At 52.0% G+C, this 5521-nt stretch overlaps 1 protein-coding gene across 1 annotated transcript in view; it reads right to left on the reverse strand.

Annotated features, from left to right (window-relative positions):
* Positions 1-5521, reverse strand: part of DACT3 (dishevelled-binding antagonist of beta-catenin 3) — a 10764-nt gene that overhangs the window by 4460 nt on the left and 783 nt on the right. The gene's annotated exons all lie outside the window — the stretch shown is intronic.

The raw sequence follows: 5521 nt of genomic DNA on the forward strand, positions 1-5521 counted from the left end.
CCCCCCCCCCCCATTTGTCTCATGGCCTTTTACTCCCTATTAAAACGTCCCTCTTTGAATCTAACTTCAGGTCTTCTTGCTGTAAGGACAGTCCACAGCTAAAAGGTGGTGTCCAGGACCCAGCAGATCCCTCAGCCATGGGTCTGCCTTCTCCCAGTCTTTGACCCTCCTTTCTCAGATGCTCCCATCTTCCCCCATTCCCCCTTATCACCAATAGAAAGTCCTTTCCCAAGCCCTCCTTAAGCCCTTCCCACTGCACACTGACTTTTTCCCTCATATGGATAAAATAGGCTGACCATGACCCATATACCTCTTTGATCCCCCTATGCCTCCTGGAAAGTTCTCTATGAGACTAGCCTTACAGATACTGCAGCAGCGATCCTTTACCCCAGGGACCACCACTTCCTCCTGCCCTTGCTCCATTCCCATCAAAAGCCCCCAGTGTCTGTCCACCGCTCCTCATCCCCATGGGAAATTTCTGTGAGTCTACCCTGGATCTTTCTTGATGTAGGAAAAGACCATTTCTTATCAGAATGATATGAATAAATGAATAGGGCCGGCCTGTGGCTCACTCAGGAGAGTGCGGTGCTGATAACACCAAGGCCACGGGTTCGGATCCCATATAGGGATGGCCGGTTCGCTCACTGGCTGAGTGTGGTGCAGACAACACCACGTCAAGTGTTGAGATCCCCTTACTGGTCATCTTTATATCGGATTTTTTTTTTTTTAATGAATAAATGAAGGTGAGAACCCCTTTAGGGAAATGACCATGACAGGGGTGGGAGTAGGGGTTGAAACAACACAGATGGGGTCTCCAAGACACTAGGACTTAACCTCGCTTTGGAAAACTGAGGGCCAGAGCCAGGAAAAGTCTCACACGGGTCTGAGTGGGGCCGGAGGTAGTGGCAGCCTCAGTCTGACGGTTGACCCTCAGACAAAAGCAGCTTGTCTGGACGGCAGGAGGGAAGGAAGGAGGGAGGAGGGGGTGGGAGGGCAGGCACCCAGCCCTGCCTATTTAGGGCAGAAAGAAAAGCTGGCCGGCTCTCCGAGCCTCAAACTCCTCCCTCCCCACCGCCCCAGCTTCTGACTCGTCCGACTCCTCTTTTGGACCCTGTCCTCTCCCTTTCCCCCAGAACAGAAGCCCCCATCTGGGCCTGTTTATGCAAGGAAGGTCAACAAATCACTCCAGTTTGTGCTCCTGCCCTGGGTATGTAGAGATGCTCATGGTGGAGTCATCTTTGAGCAGAACTCAAAAAAGCAGCTGCATAGTGCAGCATCAGGGAGTGGCCAAAAAAATCGCAGACCATACACAGACTCCATGTCATGCCCCCCAACAAACCACGGGCTTGCTCACTCCACTCTCACCGTGCCGGCCTCCTTGCTTTCTCTCGAACATGCCATGCATGCTCCCACCTCAGGAGAATGTTTCCCCCACATGTCCTACTGGCTCACACACTTGCTGCAGTCAGGTCTTTGGTTACATGATCACTTATCTGACACTTTTCCAAAATAACTTCCCTGTCATTCTTCACCCCATTGCTATGCTTTATAGCAGTAAGGACCTCTTGAATTAGAATTGTATATCAAAGTGTCATTTCTTTATTGTCTCTCTCACTAGAATGTCAGCCCTAGGAGGGCAGAGACTTGTGTCTGTTTTGTTAAAGGTTGCACTTCCCACCCGAGTGCCTGAACAGTGCCTGGCACAAAGTAGGTGCTGAGGAAATATTTGATAAAGGAATGAATGTCTGCAGTGGAATACTTATACAGCTGTTAAAATGGAATCAAGCAAAATTTTTTTTTTTTTTTGGCACTGGCTGGTGTGGGGATGCCCACCCATGAACCTTAGTGTTATAAGGATGTGCTCTAGTCAACTGAGCTAAGGCCAGCCTGAAATTTCTGTGTGGAAACATCACCAAGATATAGCAATGAGCAGAAAGAGAAAAGTACAGAATGTGTATATAGCATGAGCGTGAGTCAGAATTACTGGGAGGGCTTATTAAAACCCACATTATTTAGTCCCACTTCCAGAGAGTCTGATTCCAGTCTGGAGTCAGGTCCAAGAATTTGCATTTCTGACAAGATCCGTGTGATGTGGCGCTTCTGGTCAAAGGGCCACAGTTTGAGAACTACTGGCCTAGCCTAGTCTCTGGGACCTCACCCAAGAAACTGGAATTTGTAAAAAGCAAAGCTTTTTTGAAAACTCTACATTTCTTGGTATGTAAACTGTTTCTGTGAGTAGATATATTGGAAGGGGTCTGGAGGGACTCATACGAAGGTGACAATAGTGGTGATGTCGGGGAGACTGGATTTAGGTGGTCAAGGGAAGGATGGAGAGACTGCATGGTAGAATGATGTGTTTAAGGAGGCATGACTTGGGCCGGCCCGTGGCTCACTCGGGAGAGTGCGGTGCTGATAACACCAAGGCCCCGGGTTCGGATCCCATATAGGGATGGCCGGTTTGCTCACTGGCTGAGCGTGGTGCTGACAACACCAAGCCAAGGGTTAAGATCCCCTTACCGGTCATCTTTAAAAAAAAAAAAAAAAAAAAAAGGAGGCATGACTTGGCAACAAATTGCCAGGGTTCAAATTCAGCTCTGCCACCTCCCAGCTGTGTGACCTTAGGTGGGTGACTTCACATCTCTGGGTCTGTTTTTTCTTCTGTAACATGGGCATCATAGGACTCCAGCTCTTGTGGGATTGTTGTGAGGATTAAATGAGTTAAAACAAGGGGCTGGCCCGTTGCTCACTTGGGAGAGTGCGGTGCTGATAACACCAAGGCCACGGGTTCGGATCCCACATAGGCATGGCTGGTTTGCTCACTGGCTGAGCGTGATGCTGACAATACCAAGCCAAGGGTTAAGATCCCCTTACCGGTCATCTTTAAAAAAATTTTTTTTTTTAAGTAAATGAGTTAAAACAGCAGTTTCTTTTAAGCACTTCATAAATGCTAGCTTGTATTATTATGTACATGAGAGCGATGGATTTCTTACAAGGAAAATAGAAATGTTTTACTTGTATAATTAAAAATAAATGTAAAAGGATGGAATTTTTTTGTAAGTTCTGCAGGTCTAATTTCAGTTCTTCCACTACAGGGAAGAGCTTAGGGGGACAGACAAGAGATGCCTCCTCCTCCCCCATGCCCAGACCCTCTCAAATATCCCCCTCCCCCCCCAGGCTACAACCCCTATTTGCAAGTCTGACCTCATTTCTTCCAGCTGCAAAAGGATGAATCTTTAAAAGACCAGAAGATCTTTGGCCTGAATCTGGCTCCCTGTCTCCCCACAATGCCCCTTATCCTTTCATTGCAAGCCCCTCTACAGTCGGGCCATCCAGCTCAGGGAGGCTTAACAAGAATGTGGTTAGAACCCGTGGAGACCTGTTTGCCCAGACTTGCCCAGATCTTTTTTACTCTCCTCATATGCCCCTAGACAATGTCTAATGCCCTCATATCTTTGTTAGAAAGTCCTTCTCCAAGTCTAACTTAAGTCCATCTTGCTGAAAGGGATCTTTTTCCTTCTTGGGAGCAAAGAGGACCTAGGGAACCCCCGCCTCCACCCAGGATTCTTGCCACTCTTCTCTGCAATAGTCTTTACCTGGCACCCCCACCATTCTTATTAGAAAGTAATCAAGTCTGGCTTCTGTCTTTCTTGCTTCAGAGGGAGTGTACTCCTGGGTGGGGGCGAGGATGGGGGGTAAGCCTCATGAGACAGAGGCTCAGGGATCAGAGGAGGTCCCCACCCCCTCTTCAGAAGACCCAGGAACCCCCGACACTAAAGAAGTTTATATTTAGCGCTTCTCTGCTCCTCCTTCCGTGCTGCTGTCTCCCTCCCCCCGCCTGCCACCGCCTCCTCCCTGACGCTGGGACCAGCTTTGCCTGGAGACTGGTGTGGAGGGGGGAAGAGGCCTCTCCACTACCATCCTATGCTGGCCAGGAGGACAGAAGGCTGGGAAGAGGGGGAGACAGAGGGTCAGAGAAGAGGGACACTGAAGGGCAGAGATGAGGAAGGTGGGGGCCAAGGAGACGGGGAGACTGGGGGCAGAGCGGGGAAGGACAGGCTAACCCATCTTCACGCCTCGCTCTCTCTCCCGGTCGGGTTGGGAGGTGCATTCCCAAGCCCAGCCTGCTTGGGGTGGGGGGAGCTGGTGAAGGCCCCCACACTCCGTCTTTAACTTTGGGAGGGGGTGGGGCCTCCCACAGCTGTTTCTGTTTCCAGAGAAGAATGTGCAGGGTCCCACTCCTGAGAGGGGGAGGGGCTGGCGTGCAGCCCCGCAGTCTGGCTTCGGTTCTCCTCCCCACTCCCCATCTGGGGAGGGGGCAGTCGAGGTCAGCAACGAGGAGAGCCCCCTCCCCCGCAGCCTCGGCTCAGGTTTCCCCAAACGGGAAGCTCTGACCACACACAGGCTTGGGGATGGGATCTGCAAGTGGAGCTAAGGTCTGCGGGCTGGGGGAGGGGAAGAGAGAGACTGAGACGCGGGGCAGGAAGAGAGAGAGGTGCAGAAATGTAAGAAGGGAAGACCAGGGAAATCGATGCAGAGGAACGCAGAGACAGAGACAGAAAGACAGCTTAAGGAAGAGAAGCAGACACAGAAAGTCACAGAGATGTGGCGGGCGGGAGACAGTGAGGGACACCCGGGAGGAGGTTGGGAGTCTCAAGGAATGACATGAAGAGGGAGAGAGAGATGGTGCCTTTTCAAGTTATTCTGGAGACCTCTGCTCATCTTCCACCATTAGGGCACCCAGAGAGTCTAGAAGTCAGACCCTGGTGCTGCTACTTCCTCTCGGCTTAAGGAGGGCTGGGACCAGGTAGGAAAGAAGTGTCACCGGAGAGTCAAGATCTTGGTAGGATCCTCAGAAACTGAGCTTCCTCTCAGTGAGCAGTGATCCCTCCCTCAGGAGGCCCTAAGAACCCCTTCCCCCACCTCGCCCCCTCCGGAGATCTCCAAGCACACCAGGACTTGGGGAAGATGGAGCCCTGGTAGGGGGGCCCATAGGGGGCATGTTTGGATCCTGGCTGTGTGACCTTGGGTACCTCCGGAGATCTCCAAGCACACCAGGACTTGGGGAAGATGGAGCCCTGGTAGGGGGGCCCAGAGGGGGCATGTTTGGATCCTGGCTGTGTGACCTTGGGTAAGTCTCTTGCTCTAAGCCTCAGTTTCTTTCTCTATAAAACGGGGACTATCACCCCCTTTCTCCCAAGCTGCAAGAAGACAATGCATGCAAAGTACTCGGACCTGGGCTTAACACATATTTGGCGCCCAGAAGGATTTTCTTTGGGGAAGGGGTATAGAGGATGGGGCCTATGCATCTCACGAGGCCCCAGCAGAGGCGATGCAGTCCCCACTCTCCCAATTTGGGGGCGGGGAGGCTAGGTCCCGCCCGCTGCCCGGACTCCAGGGTCTCCAGCCCCATCCCCTGTCTTTTCCCCCTCTCTTCCTCCTCCCTCCGACGGGTGTCTGAGCGTCCAACCCAGACAGACAGACAGGCAGGGATGGAGGGACGGACAGACGGACAGGCGGCCCC

The sequence above is a fragment of the Galeopterus variegatus genome, unplaced genomic scaffold (assembly GCF_000696425.1).
Source record: "Galeopterus variegatus unplaced genomic scaffold, G_variegatus-3.0.2 Scaffold1254, whole genome shotgun sequence".
Classification (NCBI taxonomy): domain Eukaryota; kingdom Metazoa; phylum Chordata; class Mammalia; order Dermoptera; family Cynocephalidae; genus Galeopterus; species Galeopterus variegatus.